Source organism: Canis lupus, chromosome 37, assembly GCF_048164855.1.
Source record: "Canis lupus baileyi chromosome 37, mCanLup2.hap1, whole genome shotgun sequence".
Taxonomy (NCBI): Eukaryota; Metazoa; Chordata; class Mammalia; order Carnivora; family Canidae; genus Canis; species Canis lupus.
In genome coordinates this window covers 11027813-11049196 of record NC_132874.1, presented here as the reverse complement: position 1 = coordinate 11049196, position 21384 = coordinate 11027813, and the positions used below count along the sequence as shown (strand labels likewise).

General features: G+C 43.7%; 1 protein-coding gene across 15 annotated transcripts in view; it reads right to left on the bottom strand.

Annotated features, from left to right (window-relative positions):
• ATXN1 (ataxin 1) overlaps window positions 1-21384 on the bottom strand; it is a 413109-nt gene that overhangs the window by 37594 nt on the left and 354131 nt on the right. Inside the window, exon 7 of one of the 15 annotated variants that reach the window (XM_072814236.1) lies at window positions 13742-13865. The exons of the other annotated variants lie outside the window; for them this stretch is intronic. The gene's annotated coding sequence lies outside the window, so the exon portion shown is untranslated. The remainder of the gene's footprint in view (window positions 1-13741; window positions 13866-21384) is intronic. 15 annotated transcript variants of the gene reach the window in all.

The window sequence follows — 21384 nt, the reverse complement described above, 5'->3', positions numbered from 1 at the left end:
GCAGGCTATTGTGATGCTTTCCAGACAAGTAACAACCAGGGCATGATCATGCACATCGTAAAGACAAGAGCGCTCAGACGCAGAGTGTAAGTGATTTGCCTAAGGTTACATGGCTCGTAAATGGCGGAAACAAGACAAACATCTTGGTTTATCTGATGCATGAACCTGGGTTTCAGTTCTTACATCGTGCAGTGGATCTGCTGGTATGTACTGCAGGATTAACCTTACTCCAAGACGGGTCTGGCCTCACAGCTACTGGACCTCTGGGATGTCCTGCCTGATAGGAGTATGTCTGTTTGGTTGGGGGGTTTGGCTACAAGACAGTCTAACAATATGATTTATTATGATGGGGTTTGGGGGCCATGTGGTATCAGTTCCAACCCCTGGAGGAACAAATTATTAAAGGTATTCACCTGACTTCTGGGAGGGGCTGGGGACATGTGGGTGGTATGCAATTAAGCTCCAATAAAAACTCTAAACACTAAGGCTGGAATGAATTTCCCTGGGGGCAATACTCCATGAGGACACATTATGGCCTGAGGAGGTCAGACCTTCTAGCTCTGTGGGGAGGAGATGCCTGGAGACTCAAGTATCTTTGGCCCCCTCCGGAGTCTGTTCCATATACCTCTTCCCTTGGCTGATTGAAGTCTCTGTCCTTTTTCTGGGATAACCTATAACTGTCAGTATAACAGCTTTCTAGAGTTCTGTGAGTTATGGAAACTGAGGATGGTTGGGGACCCTCCAAATTTGTAACTGGTGTTAGAAGTGAGGGCAGTCTTTTAAGAACTGTTCTATCTTTGTATTTGGTACATAAAGTCCTTTTATTTTTTTAAAGATTTTATTTATTTATTTATTCATTCATGAGAGACACACAGAGAGAGGCAGAGACATAGGCAGAGGGAGAAGCAGGCTCCCTGCAGGAAGCCTCATGTGGGATTTGATCCTAAGACCCTGGGATCACACCCTGAGCTAAAGGCAGACACTCAACCACTGAGCCACCCAGGTGCCCCCCATAAACTCCTTCTTACAGCTCATGATGATTAATACTTAAACAGATCAAGTAATAAAAGAAACACAATAAATGAAGTCCACCACGGTTCATGGATGAGAACAAATTATGACCTGAGAACTAGATCAGTCCAAATCTGTGTAGCTCCAAATGGTGGCCAGGCAGATGAGTGGTTCAGAAAGGGGGAAGAGAACATGGTACCCAGCGTAATCCAGTCTGGGCCAGGGCCCAGTCGAGAAGGCCTCCCCATGGCAATTAGCCAATGGCACATGCATAGAAAAGTATTGAGTGGTTCAGTTTTCTAGGACCAGAGTTCAAAGTATTGGAGCAATGGGGGCAACCCATCAGCTAACTCCCTGCTGTCTCAGGATTCTCAGTCTGCTGAATGAACTGACTTGCTGGAAATCTCCCACAGTCCCTAGATACTGACCAGCCCACCAGACCAAACGGAGGGCGGGCTGGCTCTCCAGATTTTCGAGGAAGCACTTCCTGCAGAACACAAAGCAAGTTGCCCACGACAGTAGTGGCTTCACTGTTTTGGCTCTGTTCAACAACGGGTAGGTCAGTGGTCGCAGCTCTGGGCTGAGAGATAAGAAACCTGGGAGCCTTGGTCTTGGAGCCTCACTCTCTGTACCTACAGACAAAGAAGTCAACCCTCACTGCACATTAGACTCACCTGGGGTGAAGGGAGCTTTTAAAAACAATACCAATGTCCAGACTCACTCTGGACAGCTAAATCAGAATCCCTGATGGTGGGGACCAGCACTACCATCTTAAAAACATGCACCGGCAGCTTCTATGTGTGGCCAGAGGTGAAATCACACATATGATCTTTGAGTTCCCTTCTACCTCCACCATTCCTTTGCAGAATATTTCAATGGGGCCTAAATACAGCCTCCAATCCACTGCCCTGTTCTACCAACACAGAAACAGTGTTCTCTTGGGGCACCTGGGTGCCTCAGTAGGTTAAGCATCTGCCTTCAGTTCAGGTCATGATCCCGGGGTCCTGGGTTCAAGCCCCATGTTGGGCTGCCCGATCGGTGGAGAGTCTGCTTCTCCCTCTCCCCCTTGCTTGTGCTCTCTCTCTCTCCTTCCCTCTCTCTCTCTCCAATAAATAAAATCTTTTTAAAAAAAACCCAAACAAACAAACAAAAAATGGTGTTCTCACCTCCTTTAGCTTCACTTGGAAAATAAATTATGTCCACGGTAAGAGACTACTTACATATCTTAAAAATAAAAAAAAAAAAAAGAAAAGAAAAGGGAAGATAATAACAAGCACCAGGGAAGATGTAGAGAAAGTGGAACCCCTGTGCATTGCTAGCAGGAATGTACAATGGTGCAGCCATTGTGGAAGACAATCTGGCAGTTCCTCAAAAAGTTAAGTGTAGGATTATCATGTGATCCAGCAATTCTCCTCCTAGGCGTGCATCCAAAGGAACTGCAAGTAGGGACTCAAAGGACACCGTAAGGCAGTGTCCACAGCAGCATTATTCACAATGGACAAAAGGTAGAAACAACCGTCCATCAACAGATGCATGGATAAACCAAATGTGGTATATAGCCACACAATGGGTGATTCATCACTCAGCCTTACAAAGGAAGGCGATCCTGATACATGGCTACAAGATGGGTGAATCTGGAACCATTATGCTAAGTGAAAGAAGCCAGATGCAGAAATACAAATATTGTATAATTCTCCTTACAGGAGAATAGGCAAATTCACAGAGATGGAAAGTGGAACAGAGGTTACCAGGGTGGGGGACGGGGGTTGGGAGCTACCGTATTCGTGTGCACGCGGAGTGAGTTGGAGACGATGAGAGAGTCACAATAACTAACTCACATCCCAGAGTTAGTTCTGGAGACAGACAGCAGTGATGGCTGCACAAAAAGGCGCATGTGCCCAATGCTATGGAAATGTCCACTTTAAAGTGGTTAAGATGGGAAATTTCATGTTAAGTATATTTCATCACAATAAAAAAAGAATTTTTCAAAATTCTAAGGCACGATTTTAAAAGTCTGTGGGTCAACTGCAATCTTGTCTTCAAACTTGCCCCTGTCCCCAGTTCTGCCTACAGCTGCGTAGCTCACCAAAACACCTGCTTAGAGACACAGCCTGCTTTCCCCAGCTGGACAAAAGGGCATCTTTAAAAGCCGTCAAAATGATGTGCACGTTTTCACATTCCCAACAGGGATGATGAACAATAAAAAGTTAAGGAGTGTCAACCTCAGTTGGCATCTCCCAAATTCTCCATCTCGCTGTTACTGGCTCAGGACAGAGAGCTGGCTGGTGTCCCCCTCCTCCTCTTCTTCCCTAGATTTTATTATCAGGGTCTGCTAGCCCCACGCTCTGTATCAGGGACAACGGGCTTTGGGGAAGGGCCGCCTAGGAAATATTTCCAGCTTTGCAAGCCATGTAGTTTCTGTCGCAACTCAATTCTGTCGTTGCAGCGCAGAAGTGCCAGGGATATACATAAGCCAGCAGGTGCAGCCGTGTCCTGTTCTGACCCTCAAACATGCTGGGCTCCGGGCCTTTGGGTATGCATACTCCCTCTGCTCTGAACACTTTCCATGCCACCCACTGCCCCTCCACAAATGCACCCTGTTGCCTGTTTTCTAATCCAGGGTTCTTACATCTGGAGTTCCCAGATGATGCAGATGCTGGTGGTCTGGGAACCATACTCTGAGGACCACTGGTTCTCTTTCACGTGTCTCTGTATCAGTTACTTGTGGCTCTTCCCACCCCAACCCCATATCCTGTGCCTCTCCTCGGTGTCCTTTAACACCCTGCCCTATTTTGCCATACACACACTGTCCTACAGCTGTGTGCTCGAACATCCTCCCCATCCAGTCCCCTAGGCTAACACCGGCCACCCCCTTTCCAGGTCTTTGCCTGTGGCAGGCACCCTGACTGTTTCTTTCATAAGCATTCCTAAAATCTCAGCAAACCATGTAAGCCCACTGCAGTCTTGCCCATCCCCTCCTTCTCTGGGGCTTGCCAGCATTTACAATAACCACCGCAGTCTTAGCTCATTGCGTTCATCGTGCTATAATAATCTTGCTTTTGCATGTTCTTCTCATCAGATCGTGACAACCCCCCCGCCCCCCGAGCTGGGTACAGACTGAAATTTCATAACCCCTTGACATTCTAAGGTCGCTGTCCTTTCCTTGCTGGTTTACTGTCCTCATCCTGTGTCTGTCTATGGCCGTCTTGTCTTTCCTAGACGTTGGCTACCAAAAGGTAAAGCGTTTTTGGATCGTTTTCTGGGTTTCTGGATATAATGACACAGTGTTGGATCAAAAGTTGAACTCATGACAAAGAACATAAAATACTGTGCATTTGAAAAGCATCTGCGCTTCGAGATTCCATTTCAAACGCAAATTCTCATGTGAGATGATTAACCTCCGATCCTTCCTGTAGCAGGAAGGACAAGCACACCATGTGAGAGCTTGTTAAAGATGTGCGCTAGATGGGAAGGCCTTGGAAAGTCCACATCCAATTATCCCAAACTATGTCCAGATTGTTCTACCATCAATCCCAAGGAAATGCTTCTGGTCGTTTTCGGATTTACTGGAAGGAGTATGTATTTACAAAGACAACAACTTTATTGAAACCAGCCTAAATCAGGCATAGAAAGAACGGGGAGACAAGCTGTAAATCAGCCAAGATAAGAATTCTCTCTGAAATAAATGTTTGTTTTAAAATTAGGGGTATATGACTCACAGTCAATGAATGGGTGGCTGAGTTCTGACCCTCAAAAGATGAATGGTTCGTTTTGAAAAGCAGACAGAGTGCGAAACCTACTTTCTACCTTCATTTATTTCAGAAGGAGGCTACATAAGCGAAGCCCAAGAGGCCCTGGAGTCGTTTCCAATCACCAGCAAAATGGACAACGGGATGACTCGCTACCTGCAGCTGTTTTTAATCAAAAAGCTGAATAATTACTTCAGCTTCTCATGGGGCTCACACGTGGCCAGCGCGAAGCTGGTGGAGCACTGAGGATGCTGAATGAACCTGCCAGAAACCCTACAGAATGCGGCTGCCAAATGGCTCCTCCTCCAGCGGCTCCGCGTCATCTACTTAATCAGGTATTCATTCACTAAAAAGATTTTTTTACACTTTCCCTGGAAGCATGCCAGTGTCCTCTAAGTGAGGCACACTGTCAAGTGGACTGCATTAAGCAGGAGATGTCGGGGACAGTTTTACATTCTTTTATTTTACTTAGGGTCAGGGGAGAATGGAACCACCCCTCCACGCAGTTGTTGGCCATGCGATGAAAGAGATGTTATAATGAGGAGCTGGTCAAAGAGAAGAAATGCTTTGCCTGGTCTTTGCTTTTAGAGACCTACAGTGCTTGGGTATTGTCCTGCTGGGCCATCCACACCTGGTCGGACTTTGGTGTCACGCGGATTTAGGCTCGACCGATGGCTTCTGGCATTTGGTGGTTGGTGACGTGATGGAAGCTATTCAACTTTCCAGGCTTTGATTTTCTCTTGAAGAAAAATGGAGATAGTAATAAACCCTACCTCATGGAGTTGTTTTGGAATTGCATGGAACAATGGGGTCAGTTCCTAGCATACGGGCTGGAGTCTCTCAAAACAAGTGACTTCTAGCAATGAACCGCTTTTGAGCATCAAATGACCTTCTGGTGTGGGATTGAGGACACAGGCTTGGGATCCTTACTGCCAGAGTTGTAATTCAGGCTCCTTTACCGGCCAGCTGTGCCTCCGTCCCTTTTTCTCTAAGGTGGGAATAATACCAGCATTTACCCTATAGGCTTGTTGTGAGTTCACACATTCAAAGAACTTAAGCCAGGGTCTGGCATACTGAGAGACCTATGAACGCTGGCTGTTGATGTTAGGATTATCTCTTGAGAAGGGCCTCCGCCCTGCCTCCTTCACTTAGGTCACATTTTCACCTGTATTAGGAAAATTCTTGCCTCCCTTGAGTTCTCTTCCTGGGCTCCTTTGAGAATCACATGCACCAGTCAATTCCAAGCAGAGACACGAGGTGAAACGTCGTCTAATTAAAAGGTTCCTTGCCTCACCTCCGTTAACGAGGGATTTCAAGTCTTATCGGTTCAGAAAGTTTACCAAGTCTCTTAAACGGTCTTCTAGGAAATAATCCATGCTGGGGGAATTGATATGTTTTTCTCCCTAAACTGGACTGAAGCCTGGTCTGCAGAACAAATGCTCAATTACATCTACATTCAAAAATAAAATCCAAATGCACTCATGTTTTAAATTTGGGTTTGTCTGTATTATTTGCTATTTTTTCCTGCAGTATAAAAAGCAGCTTTTGGGCTCCTCTGAACACAGAACACAGCACACTCTTTGGGTACAAACACTCATTATAAGTTAAATCAATCTCTTTCCTGCTTAACCTCTTTAGAATACCCATCCCCTAACCAGAATCTCTATAGCATTATAAATGCACACACAAAAGACTGGCAGGCTATTTCAGCTCAGGCCCTAATAGCAAATGAAAGACAACAAATAACGTTGCTGTCAGCTGGAAGCACGGAAGGAAGGGCCGTACTCTAAACTGGCAATAAAATGTTTAACGGACAAATGAAATGCATCAAAGTCAGCCAGTGCCCCGTTGACAACAAAGTTCATTTTCCTTATTCACACCGTGGCCTCGGAAGATAGTTTACTTCTCTGAGCCTCTGTTTCCTCATCTGTGACAGGTAGACAATAATGAGGTCTTCAAAAGATCGCTGTGCCACAGGACCACGCACGTGACAAAGCACAATGTCTATCACGAAAAGAATACGTTTTTTTAACCTAGACTTCAGTCTCATACCCCTGACTGCCAGTAGGGCATTTCCACACGTCTGCTCCAACTTCCCCCCTCATGCCTCTCAAGCCAGAATCCACTTGAGTCCATACTGGTGCCAATGGTTTTGCATCATTTTTGGTGCCTTCCTACCGCTTCACTCCCATGTCCAGTTCCTCCCCTAAGTTTGCCAGTCTTCCTTCAAAATGTCTCAACTACTGGGGAAAAAAGACTCCTATCTCCCACTTTTTTTCATACCCATCATGAGTAAGGACTACCCTTTGCCCAGAGAAAGGGCTCGCCCTTGCTCCTGCTTTGGGAGGTCATCTGTAATAGACCTGATAGGAGCCTGTGCTTACAGGATGTAACAGAAGGCAAGTCTCTGCTTCCTCATCTTAAAATGGGGATAGATAGATCTGAAAATGTCCCGCAGGAGTGGGGTGAACACTAAGGGAGGTACTAAGTATTAAGCACTTAGCACACTACCTAAACACTGAGTATGGCATGCAGTTCATATTAGCTAAAATGTGCTTCTGGCATTCAGTAGAAGCTACATCAATGTTCACTTCTTTTTTCTTTATAGGGGGAAGGAGATGGTCTGAGTATACTGAGAATCCTGCCAGCACATTCAGTATTTTCATTATCTGCCACCAAGTATTTTCACTGTGAGCTTTGCTCTTGGTCTCCTGCTCAGAGATCTACCATTTTTCCTGATTGATTTTTTTTTAAAAGTTTTGCTTCATTCTTAAATATGTGGTATTGATAAATTTTCCTTATAATGGTATTCCAACAGAGCAAAGGGAACCCGGGGCCTTGTTTCAGTGTTTTACCTTGGGCCCATCAGCGTGCCCTGATTTTCATGGATTTCATGATTCCAGCAGAGTTCCAGATGTGTGCTGAGGGCCACCACATTCCTGCTCTTTTACAGACTACACTTTTGATTGGGAAATGGAGGAAAAAGCCTTTATTTCAGTGTGGGGTAATTTCTTAAAACAGGTTAGGCTTTTCCCATGAAAAATATACAATATGCATATGTGTACATATATAATATGTATATAAAATATATAATTTACACAGATATTATATATTATTAAATAGACATATTTTATACATATTACATATATACAAATAAATGTAATGCTATATAACACATTACATATGATATAAAAATATATTTTGTATAAAATATATATTATATATTACATCTTATATATAATATAGAACATATCTATTTTATACGACACATTTTTTTCATAAGCACATGTCTCAAAAACCAGGATCTTTCTTCTTTCTATAGTTTCCAAAAATCTCTAGTTTGCTTCCATTCTGCTCTGGTTAACTCATGCAACAGTGGACGGGGTGGTAAACATCAGCAATTGGCAGTGACTGAGTCAATCAATAACATTTCCAGGGCAAGTGATAAAACAAACCCACCATAAACATATAGTAAAAAAGACACAGCGTTAGCCGCTGAGAACTTCCCAGCAAGCTCTCCACAGGGGATCAGAAGGGGCCAGCCGGGTACGTGTACGCAAACCACAAACAGCCCAGGCATGAGTAATGCACTGGACGGGTGGGTTTTGTTTCCTATTTCACAGTTGATTTGAAACCTCGCTCAAGGACAGTATGTAAGATGATGTTTTCATTAAAAGCATGGATTTATAAGCTCCCTCACCACAGCATTAAGTTTTTAGATCGCTGTTGTGTACGAGTACGTGACAGTGAAAGTTCTGCAACTGAGTCGATTATCAGAAACTCTTGTGACCTTGTGAAAATTCACCTCCATAGGTTTCCAAGATGTAGCAGATCTGGGCTGGGACCTAGGAATCTATATTTTTAAAAACTTCCCTGGTGATTCTGACTGGCAGCTACATTTGGAAACCTGTGACACTTAACCTTGGCAGGATGTCAGAATCACCTGGGGAGATTTTTAAAAGTCCTGTTGGTCAAGCCACACCCCAAACCAACAGGTCATAAAGCCTTGGGTGGGACCAGGCATATGGAACCTAAGCTAAGATTGAGAATCGCTGCTAAGATCCCCGAGGGACGCACATGTTCGCCTACGTAGCTCCTCCCTTGTATCTAGGACAGTGCTTGACATGTGGTAGGCACCCCGCAATAAAGCCAGGGACACTCTGTTTTTAAAGCACAGAAATGTTCCAACTATAGAGAAACACAAATGAAATACTGAGTTCCAGGCCAACCTATAAACGAACGGAGCTCCAATTTTATTTGTTGACCTGCAAGGAATTTGCTTTTACTGAACTTTGCCTTCCCCAGAAAGCAAAATCCAGTCTTTTGGCATGTGTGTGAGATGTTTAGAGCATCATTTAATTTCCTATGATGTGGGAGGGCAGGGTTCTGCAAAGAGCCCCGAGCTGCTCTTGGGACAGCACCTAGTTCAGGAGGAAAGAAAGGGTGGCTGGTGCCTGCTGCCACGTGGACTCTTTCCCCAGTTTGTGACAGGCAAGGAATGCTCCACATAAATGCCAGGCCTCTGGTGCTCTGATGAGCAGGAAGCTCCGTGGAAGCACAGACCAAATCCTAAGTAGAAGCTCTACGACCGGGACCTGCCAGTCCCACGCTCCTGAGTCCTGGGACTCTGGCACAACCCGAATCTCCAAATCCCACTGTGCACATCTTTCCATGGTTCTCCTTCCCTTAATAAGGGCATGTATTTGTTTTAATCATGAAGGCTTCTGTTATGTGCAGTGTTTAACTATCTTTAACTCACTTCCAACAAAATAGAGAAGAAGAAAAAGAAGGTCTACAGCCCCCTTCTTTGGACTGATCAGTCTGCTGAGAGCCGAATCCAGTTGCCCACGGATGCTACTACTCTACAACCTTGTGTGCCGATCACCTAAAAAGCAGAGGTGCTAAGAAATGGTAATTCAGCCTTATGGAAAACCGCAGTGGTGATTCACTGCCATCTTCTTTTTCCCTCAGTGGCATGAACACCTACTCTTTGCGACAGGTGACTCATCTGCCACTTTCCCCGCAGGTTCTTTTAAGTGAAAACGCAAAGAAGAGCAGTTTCTACCCTGCTGGATGAGCCTGGTGGGGAAGAGGAAACCTCATCCATGAGAAAGCCATGACTGTTCCTTTCTGTTCCCTCCCCATCCTTCAGACTGGCAACTTGAATTGCCTCCTCCTGCCTTCTCCCGTAACCACAAACACCTCCAGCTCCAAACACTGCTTCTTAAAAATAGCAGATGAAGGGCTTACTCTGGGTGTGCCATGGGTGGAGCTCATGCCTTCCTTGTCACCACTCTCCACTCTTCCTCCTGAGAGCTCTACATTGTCAACACATTGAAAGAAGCCATGAAGGCATGTTGCCTTGAACGTGCCTCTTGCTTACAGTACCTGTGTGGCTTGGCTGCAAATAAGCAAATACCTGGATTTCTTATCTCCACACACGGGCAACATCCGAGTAGTGACTCCCTTCTGCCTCCTGTGGTTCCTGCCCACAGTCTGCAAAATACTTCCAGTGTTCTTTGGATGGAAGAATCAGGGACTAAGCCATTGCACAAATCATTAATTTTCCACCTCTTCCCTGCTCATCCTATGGCTTGGAAGGCTCCACATAAAAGTTTTTCTGGGATCCCTGGGTGGCGCAGTGGTTTAGTGCCTGCCTTTGGCCCAGGGCGCGATCCTGGACACCCGGGATCGAATCCCACGTCAGACTCCTGGTGTATGGAGCCTGCTTCTCCCTCTGCCTGTGTCTCTGCCTCTCTCTCTGTGTGTGTGACTATCATAAATAAATAAAAATTAAAAAAAAAAATAAAAAAAAAATAAAAGTTTTTCTGACGTCTTTTGACTTTTGCTAGAAAATGGCTCCACTCTTCTGTCTTATTGAGTCTCAAAGCAATGGTGAAATGAAATAGGACTGTATTTGATTCTAAGCATCATCTCTTTGTTTCTGGCAACGTTCTGGGAATAGGAACGTACTCTGCCCTTCGATGAAGAAACTTTTCAAAACCTATAGTCAGGGCCCAAGTAAGTGTTAGTATTTTCCTTCACACTCTTTTTTTCTCTCTCAATTTTCCTTGGCAGAAAACTAGCAGAGAGGTAGACTAAATGAAAATTCCTCAGTTTCTCATCTTGTATACTGCCAAGAACAGTGTGACTTGTTCTGAAACAAAATAAAATAAATAAAATAAAATAAAATAAAATAAAATAAAATAAAATAAAATATAAATATATCATAAGGACAAATGTACTGATATCAGGAAAGTTGCTTGAAATTCCTTGTGGGAAAACACGTCATGTATTCAGGCCACTCTGGGTTATCTGATTTTTTAAGATCCCAGCATAGTAGCTGTGTACAAACTTTTTTGGGCCCAGGTTTCTCTTCTAAATGGTAGCTCAAGGACAGTAAGCTAATTTTCAAATTACGCATTTGTCAAACATTTTTAGGAAGATAAATAGTGAGCAACCAACATTTGGATGGTGCTCAGGAAAAAAAAAAAAAAACATAAAAATCCCCAACCCCTCCTGTATTTGGTGTTGCTGTTTCAGAGGTCCAGATTGTAAGAGCAGTAATCATGGAATAAATCAGAACAGAGGGTCATGTGTGACAGTAAAACGGCGTGTAGCACCATCCCCTGTCATCTTTTTTTCATCAGCATTTCAGATGCCGGTTTCAGCATAAGGCCAAGAAACCCAAATCCCTAAGGAATTTATACGAATTCCACATAGGCTTTCTAATTAGTTAATAACTCCATTTATAAAATGAAATCTCTTATTTTATAGGTGGCAAAACCGAGGCCCAGAGAACTGGCTTGTATTATTAAGGTCATAGAGCTTTAGAGTGTGTTTTAATTAAAGGCAGAATCAAGACCAGGATGCTGTCTCTCCAGCTCCTACTTCACTGCCTCTTTCACTCTCTGCCCCATCTCGCTACGCAGAAGGCTACAGTGAACTCCGTGCAGGCTCCTAGGGTCTTGACTAACGTAGCTATGGCGTGTATAGAAAAGAGGTAAGAAGAATTAGCAAGGCTCCGTGAATTCCTGGATGAAGCTAAATTCAAGCCAAAGGAATGAGAGTGCTTATAGGGGAACAAGAAGAGCATGACCATTATCAGACAAATAAAATGAAAAGGATGTTGTTCTGGAGGAGGAAAGGGTAATCCGTCTAAGACTCATTTTGATTTATATGGCACTAAAACAAACATATGGAGCTCATCTGTGAGGATGTGGAGCAGGTAAGCAGACCAACATTTCAGAAGCAGTACCGATACCCCAGAAGGGAAGTTGAGGCTGGGAGAGATACCTAAGGAGGGCAGAAAAGAGGGAGGAGACAGACACCTAAATTTAAACTTTAACTTGAAGAGAGGGAAAGTAGTCAAGAAGATGGAAAGAAGCTAAGGCCATCAACTATATTATAGATATAGCCGAGAAACTAAGAAAGACGTGATGGAAGAAAGGCCACTGGATTAGACCACTGGTTCTCAACCTATGCTGAACAATGCAAGCACTGGTGAGCTTCTAGAAGAACCTAACCCAGAATGTGGTTGTTAATAACCACTGGATTAAGCTGTGTGGACACAGATGACTTTAGGGGTGTTTGGGTGGTTCAGTGGGTTAAGCGTCTGACTCTTGGTTCCGGCTCAGGTCGTGACCTTAGGGTCATTGGATCGAACCCCAAGATGGGCTCCACTCAGCATGGAGTCTGCTTAGAATTCTTTCTCTCCTTCTTCCTCTCCCCCAGCTTGCTCATGTGTGCTCTCTCTCTCAAATAAATAAATAAAATCTTTGAGAGAAAAAAAAAAAAAAAGCTGTGCGACACAGATGACTTCAAAGAGAACAGTTTTATAGTCTTACTTTAAAGTAGCAGCATGGATATACTTTGTGACATCTTAAATGTGTTTTCCATCCTCAAGATTCAATGGATAAATTTGCATTATTGATTATCTTATTTTAAAGTTACGCATGTTAATGGGAAACAATGTGCTTGAATAACATTCAGCATTTGAAAATCGCATGCCTGGGATTACACTGGCTGAGCCTCCCACATCATCAAGCAAATGCTTGAATAAACAGATGGGCTTTGTACAAGTGCCCTGAAAGCCAGGAAACATGATTATGTTTCAATTTAAGGGAAGTAAACCTCTTGGAAAACATTGTGCCTGTGGTTTGCTCTCTCTTCAACTGGTTTTAAGCCTAGGGCTCGTTCATGGGAGCCCTGAAGCCAATCTCAACTCTTCTGATGGTAACATACTTGGTGAGTGAGAGGTAACGCAGATGAAGATCACCTTCTTATTCCTCTTGGTGATCTAGTGAGTTTACATTTGAAAAGATACCGTGGAGACCACACACACACACACACACACACACACACACACCCTACTCTTAGATGTCTGTCTCCATCATCCCAACACATCATCTGAGGCCTCTGCCTATATTCTGGATTCTAGAATAGCCCCGTCCGTTTGTTACAGAACAACACAACAAGATAAGAAGTTTGAGTCCAGCGCATGAGAACACCTTTACTGATTCTAGATAAATGATTCCCAGGGACGAGGTAACCTTATTGCTAGCAGCTTCTTCAATGTAGTAGCACATTTACAGCATTTAACTTGTTTTAGACAATGAAAAGGCTCAACAGTTAATACTTCCGGGCCCCTGGAGAAAGCAAGTAATAATGGAATACCCAAAGACATGAAGCATCTAAAGGGCAAGCGGGCTGGTTTAGGAGGATGGCTCTGTAGAGGGACATTGAATTCATAGCCAAAAGGATAATACTGGTTATTATAAAATCTGATGTAATAAGGTTGGTGGGGGAGACAAGGAAAGAAGATAGAACTTAATGTTTCATTCAGATCTGTTTTGAAACAGGATTCAGAGAGGATATTGTACCATTTGGTATTAATTATTTTGGTTCGTGCACATGGCTAATTATTTCTACAGCATTTAAGATCCTTTTAAAACAAACATATTTTGCACATACACACCCACCTTTCAAAATATGCCTTTTATCCCCTCTTCCAGAGCTTTGAGGAAATAGCTGATGGATTGTCTTGGGGCAGTCCTCCGGGAATAAGAGTCGATTGTATGCTAAAAATGTAACTGGCCCCTAAAACTTGTATAAACAAATTAAGGGAAAAGACATTGCAGCACTTATAAACAAAATGACTCTCAGCTCTAACCTGCAGATTAAAAAAAATGTTCAGTAATAAATTTACTCCCAGCAGATTCCACTCTCTTTCCAAACTTGTCCTCCCCCCACGTTGCCCCAATTGTCTTCATGTCAGACCCATAATTCGGTTGTCTGGTTTGAACTCATCACATGAATCATTATATTTGATTTTTCTGTGAGGCCAACCTCCAGTAAGGATCATCTGATCCTTCCAGTGCTCTGCAGAACCAGGGCAGAAACTGGAGACAAGGGATTGCTGGCTGCCTCAGCAGTTTGGCACCTGCCTTTGGCCCAGGGCATGATCCTGGAGACCTGGGATCGAGTCCCACATCAGGCTCCTTGCATACAGCCTGCTTCTCCCTCTGCCTGTGTCTCTGCCTCTCTGTCTCTCTCTGTGTCTCTCATGAATAAATGAATAAAATCTTTAAAAAAAAATAAAGAAACTGGAGACAATGGGGGCCATTCTTGCCTAACCCCCGTGTGAACCACTTAGTGACTCTGGAGAAACAGGGCAACTAGTTCTCCTCCTGCCTGGCTGCCATTGGAGCCCGGGCTCCAAGGAGCCATTTGTAACCATCTGGAGCTTTATACCCCTAAAGCAAGAAGCTAGTTTTTGTCTTGGTACTGCAGAAAAAGGACAGGGCTGGCATCAGGGGACATTGCAGAGAAGCCACCTGGTGTCACTTGTTAGCACTGTCTGCAAATGCTAACGCTCTCGTACCGGTCCTGGCCCTCACCCTCCTCTCACCACCTTGGCTTCCATTACTGATCAGCATCACTGCTTCATTCCTGTCTGGTCCCTCTCCTGTTCTCACCTCTCCCCGCCTGAGCGAAATGAAAGGACACGTCCCCGCGGATCTTCCCACCAGCAGCACCACGGAGATGTCGCTGTCATTTCTTTGTACATGGAGGGTGATGTGGGGGCAGAGAGACACTTTAGAAGCCAGTGTGGTTCAGGTAAGATTTCAGATCCTTTGTGTCAGAATATAATGTGAACACCTTGCTCCCACTCCTACGACACAAGGTTCTCTATTTATATGTATATATTATATGTAGTTTATGTATAGGCTTAAATTCCAGCACTTTAATCCCCTATGCACACATTTAACAAACCTTTCTTCAATGCCTACTCTGCACTAATGACAAGAAGGAAGGATAATAACTAGTATCTATAAAGCACTATTATATGTTCATGCTTTCTTTTTTCTTTAAGGTTTATCTATTTTAGAGAGAGAAAGAGAGAGAGGGAGAGAGAGACTGTGTGAGTAGGCAGGGGGAGGAGCAGAGAGAGAGAATCTCAAGCAGACTCTCCGCCGATCATGGAGCCCAATGCAGGGCTTGATCCCACAGAGATCATGACCTGAGCCAAATCAAGAGACGGACGCACAACCCACCAACTGAGCCACCCAGGTGCCTTTATGTTAGGTGGTTTCTATGGCACACCTCGCTGAAGTAAGCATTCCTCCAGTTGCCATTATAATAGCCGATTGAATGAGATGATTCAGAGGTACAGAGACAGCTACAGAATATATGTGTACTTCAGCCTTTGTGACTGTACCTCCCCCTTTTCTATCTCCATTCCTGCCTGCTTTCTTCAACTCCCTTACCTCGTCATTTCACCTCTAAGAGAGTTTTTCTGGGAAAGTGAATGGTTGCTAAATGTCTAGTTGACAGCGTCAGAAATACAAAGGGAGTTGGCATGGAAAGCAGCACCTATCAAGCTCTAGAGTCTCAGCTTCCCAAGGGCAAGCATATGCCTTTCATTCTTCCCAACCCTGACACCAGCCACATAGTGCCCACATACATGACAGACCCACATTCAATGTTACACAAATTAATTCCATAACGTGTCTCATAATAATCCTAAATGCTTATGCATATTTGCTGACTGGGCTTCTATGGTGCCTCCACGGAAGAACCAAAACAAATCTAGAGACTGATTCAAGGTTCCACTAAGAGTAAATAAAGTATATAAATAAGCCATGGTATACATATGTCAAAGCCAGTGCTCTTTGACACGAATCGATCTGTTCAGCATGGTCAGTCTAGCCACAGAAGAAGGCAATGTGTTCCTCCACTTGGGATGCATTCCTCCTGAGATTTTTAAGGTGAACCCTACTGAGGTGTGTTTCTACTCCCACCATATCAAACCAGCTGATTTTCACTGTATTCTCAAATTTTACCCGGATACTCCTCCTCTCAACCAACCCCCCTCTCCATTCTGGTTTGTTTCTTGAGTTGGCCTGGAGTGGAGAGTGGATTTAGCGGTGAGTCTGGAAGCATTTCATGTTACTCAGGTGAAGGGCGGCATGATTTAGATGAGGGGTTTGCTGAGACAACTCCCAGAACCAGAGATCACCAATAAATGTTTGGGCTGTGACATCTGGTGAGATCTTTTTAAGTGATTTTGAACTATAGTCCCAACCAAAAATGGCCAAGTCAACAGGAATTTCTCGGGGTCTGAGGCAGGTCCTAGAAATCATTTTGATTATGAGACAAAGCATTTTGGCAGTAGGCGCTGGCTTTAATTTCCAAGCTCAGGACTTGAAAGTGTCTGGTTCACGAAGTTCGATAGCTAGAGTCTATTAAAAGAGGACTCTGCAGGATGACTACAGACCTCTTGGTATTTTAATTATAATAAACAATGGCACTTGGGCAGCTGGTACAACTTTGAGTCTGATGATCTGGTTTACAAAAAATAATTCCCTAAGTGAAGTTCCTATTGTTGACTAAGTGTCAACATTTTAGAAATAATTTCATGCCAAAGTTCTAGATATTTTTAGGTTGTAAGGATAAAGACGGTCTGCCTCTAATTCCCAAAGATACGTTTACCTCTCATGTTCCAGGAACCCAGGCTTTTAGACCAATTGGCCTAAGATAAATACCACACTGGCCATTAATGTAACCTGCCACTTACATCCCACTTAGGAAACTGCAAGTGAGCCATTCATTGGTATTATTCCATGAACATTGTATGGACCAGGGGAAGCATCAGGGTTGTGGGGTAGGAAGAAGAATCTGACCAGGTGTCATACATATCTCCTTGAAAGGACTTCCAATCAGAACAGGGGAACAGAGGGAGAACCTAGTGACTACAGTCTGAATGTGGCTTCTCCTGTCTTTCCAGCATGATGGGCACTAAGCTAAAAGTGTGCACGGTGCAATGAAAGCATAGATGTGTGTTGTCCCAATCAGAAATTTAATTTCTTTAAGTTTCTTTCTTTCTTTTTCTTTCTTTCTTTCTTTCTTTCTTTCTTTCTTTCTTTCTTTCTTTCTTTCTTTCTTTCTTCTTTCTCCTTCCTTCCTTCCTTCCTTCCTTCCTTCCTTCCTTCCTTCCTTCCTTCCTTCCTTCCTTCCTTTCTTTCTTTCTTTCTTTCTTTCTTTCTTTCTTTCTTTCTCCTTCTTTTAAAGATTTTATTTATTCATGAGAGACACAGAGAGAAAGGCAGAGACATAGGCAGAGGGAGAAGCAGGCTTCACGCAGGAGCCTGATGTAGGACTCAATTCCAGGACCCCGGGATCACGACCTGAGCCAAAGGCAGACGCTCAACCACTGAGCCACCCAGGTGCCCCTCTTTTAATTTGTTTCTTATTTTAATTTATTTGAGAGAGAGCATGTGCTGGAGTAAGGGAAGAGATGGGCAGAGGGAGAGGGAGAATCTTAAGCAGGTTCCATGCCCAGCTCAGAGCCCTGTGTGGAGGGGGTTGGGGGGGTGGGGCTCGATCTCACGATCCTGAGATCATGACTTGTGCCGAAATCAGCAGTTGGACGCTTAACCTACTGAGCCACCCAGGTGCCCCTGATTTTTTTTTTTTTTTTTAATAGTAGAACAAGGAGGATGAAAACGGCATGACCAGTTTTCAAAGTGTTTCTACTTCCTTCTACTTTATACTAGAGAAACATCTAAATGACATTCGGGGGCTTAACCTACGTAGGCCCTAGCCTGATCTGTAAGCAGGAGACAATTAATGACAAAACCAAATAGAAAAATCTCTTGGAAAATTATTTCACTTTTCAACTCTTATGTCAATTGTATCCAACGCATAGCACAGACTCTAGTCCACAGAGCGCATTCAAACTCGTAAATGGTGTTGAGCTGTGTTTAGGTAAGACAATGGCAATCTTGCTGGACCCAAACAGTCTGGAGTGACCTCATATTTAACAATTTTCGTTTCTTTTCCTTCCCTTTCGTCCGCTTTAGGAACCTCCTTCTGCTTGTCTGCATTTACATGGAAGCGCTACCGTCTGCCTCTAGGTGTTAACCACCTTCACTCACATATCTGCCTGTGCTGGCTCCCCGGAGAGTCCTACCTCGGCCCACTCCCCATCTATACCAGTGTGAAAAAGAAAATTATTTCCTGCTTCTTTATTTGTTCCTCTGAGTTTCAACTCATTCTGACCTTTCTCTTGGCGCCAGAGATTATGTTTATTTTTGTGGCTAAATCTTGATCAGACCAATAACCACATTTAGAGAAACAATCTCGGAAGTCCACCTTTTATTACCTACGAGGCCTTGCTGAGATATGGAAACTCTACTCTCATTGTAGAGTTCATGACATGTCTGCCTGTTAAAAACAACAATAATAACGGTTCTAACACCACCTCCACCTTCCTGACCACTTGCCCTCCCGGAGGTTAGCTGGATGCTGGCAGTTTCCTAGGAAACGACATTATATCACACAGCAATTCACATGAATTCAGAAACCGTCCCCTAGCTAAATTCTGGCTCTGGCACCTGTCAGCTGACCTCTTTGCTGCCATGAGGTGCGGAAAGGGACTTAGAATAGAACAAAAGGGACTCTCAGATTTTGTCAATTGATCAAGAAATCTCACACACTGGAACATATGTATGTGGGGAATAAAACGGGCCTAAACCTTCAAGCAACCCACGTGTAACATATTCACAAACATCCTGTAGAGACTCTGGCCCAGAATAGAAGAGTCCTAGTTTCCATTAGCTACTAAAATGGGGGACTTAAAAAAATACGAATGTGTGATCTTTTTTTCCTCTTTTACTTTCTAGAAGGATGTTATGCATAGAGCCCCCAACCAGAGGGCTGTAACTTTTAATGATTTGCTCCTCGGTTATGCCAAGGGAACATTCCCCTCCTGCTCAGGCCCACACCTGTTTTAATAGACAAGCCATGCAGCGTAACGCAACAGGGCTGCAATCATTAGTAGACTTCTGTGACCCCAAGTAACCTGAGCTGGTGCAAACGACTCTTCTGGAAAGCTAGCACCCCCTTCCCGGTCACTATTAATCATAGGAAGTGTTGATAGTGCGGGGTAACATTGTGTGTGCTGACACTGGGTTGGGGGTGGGGAGGAAGAGGGCCAAGAGCAGCTATAAATTGCCGAGTGACTGTGTTTATATTCATCACACCTTGCAAAAGAGATTTCCTCTCCCTCTCCCTCTCTTGCTCTCTCTCCTGCACATACACACAATCAAGCTAACAAAATTCTGATCCCAGAACTGAGGATACAACTGCAGGTTTAAATAAAAGGTACAGCTAAGGAAGTTGGAGTTGCCTGATTTGCACATACTCGGCTTACATTCAGACCTGACTGCAAGGTCACATTTCCCCAGAAATATGGGATTACGGTTTTAAAAAAAAAAGATTATATTTCTTTATTCAGAAGAAACACACAGAGAGAGGCAGAGACATAGGCAGAGGGAGAAGCAGGCTCCCCAGAGGGAGCCCGATGTGGGACTTGATCTCGGGACCCCAGGAGCCAAAGGCAGATGCTCGATCACTGAGCCACCCAGGTGCCCCTGGGATTATGGCTTTTTGAACTATTAAATACCCAAAGCTAATCACTGTTTGCCCCAATATCCATTCTCCCCATTTTCCTTGGAAATAGACACCTTGATTTTGAACTGGACACATGGCTGTGCAGGTGGAAGGTTTGATCTTCATCCCCCCTTTGCAGCTAGCTATGCTGAGCCTAAATTCTGGCCGACAGTAGCTGACACGTAGTAAACAAAAGTGTTCTATGGTACCTCTGGCAAGTATCCTTGAAAAGAGGTCTGGGCCCTCCTTCTCCCTTCCTTCTTCCTGCTTTCTGGAATGCTGCTGTGAAGACTGGAGCTTCAGCAGCCATTTTGTGCATGAGAAATACACTAAAGATGTCAGAACAGAATGAAAGAATTGGGTTCCTGAGCCTCTGTGGCTGCCACATCTGTCCTGGAATCTTCCTTCTTTTATGTGACGGAGAAATAAATGTTTATGCTTCTTAACTTTTACTTTTGTGTGTGTGTGCACGACATGGCACTGTACCTAATTCTATAACAGAGACCTCAGAGGTCATAACAGACTTCATTTCACAGATAGGGGACCTAATGATTAAAGACCAACTGTGATAAATGTCTCAATCAGGGAAGCAGAGTTGGCAAATTAATTAATTACACTTCTGTTTAATCTTCTACTTCTAAAGATAGATGATGGAGGTTCTATTTTATATGCCCATCAGTATTTGTTAAATGAATATGGTTTTATATTTTACATGCCTGTGAATTTCTGAGCCTCCAAGGTCTTCCAATTGGCACATCAAATCTCAAATCACACATTTTCAAGGAGTAAGATATTAAACAAATACAAAATGTAAGGAGGCATAGTACTGAATGGACATGAGAACTGTTTTCTCTCCAGCTATGTTCCTTAGCTGATACATGTCTTAACCTGTATCCTAGTATTTAAATGTATCAAACTATGTTAATTTGCACTTATGTTTAAGGAAGCACTAACTTTTCAAATTTGAGGGATGAGTCAGTACCTGAAATGTTAAAAGTTATCTTTGCTTCAATACATACGCAAGATATCCAATATGCTACAGCCACAAAACACACCCCTAGACGTTTTCATAGAATAATCCTCTGAAACTAACAGATATCATGAAACCAACAAAACTCACTTATTAACTTCAATTAATGGGGAAAAATAAATCCGTGGTCTCTTCCTGGTGCATCCCCATTCTCCCACCCTACAATCTGCACTCCCACAAATCACTCTATGGCTATTAAAAACAGAAGGAAGTGTTCTTCCCCTATGTTACAGTACCTCTGAATCGCCTACTTAGTCTAAAACTCCATTGTTGTTGCTTTTTAACATTCAAAATGAAAACAGTAACAGAGAGATGGGCAATATGTCATTTCCCTTATTCTGTTCTACTTCTAGCAAAATCACCATCCGTCCATGCGGATGATAAACCCAATATCCAAAACGAGTTCTTCTCTTCTGCCCCCTGGTTAAGGCCCCCAGATTTGGAAGGACGATGAGCCATGGAGCAGCAGAGCCCTAATCTTACACCATGTGATCCATCTTTCACTTATTTGGTGAATGCCTGTGGATGGGGTTAACCTCTAACATTTGCATGCATCTATGGTTTCACTTTTGGCTTCTGAGCAATTACAGGCATTTAAAGATGTGCAAAAGGGCACTGTCTTCAGTGCTCCCTGCCCCC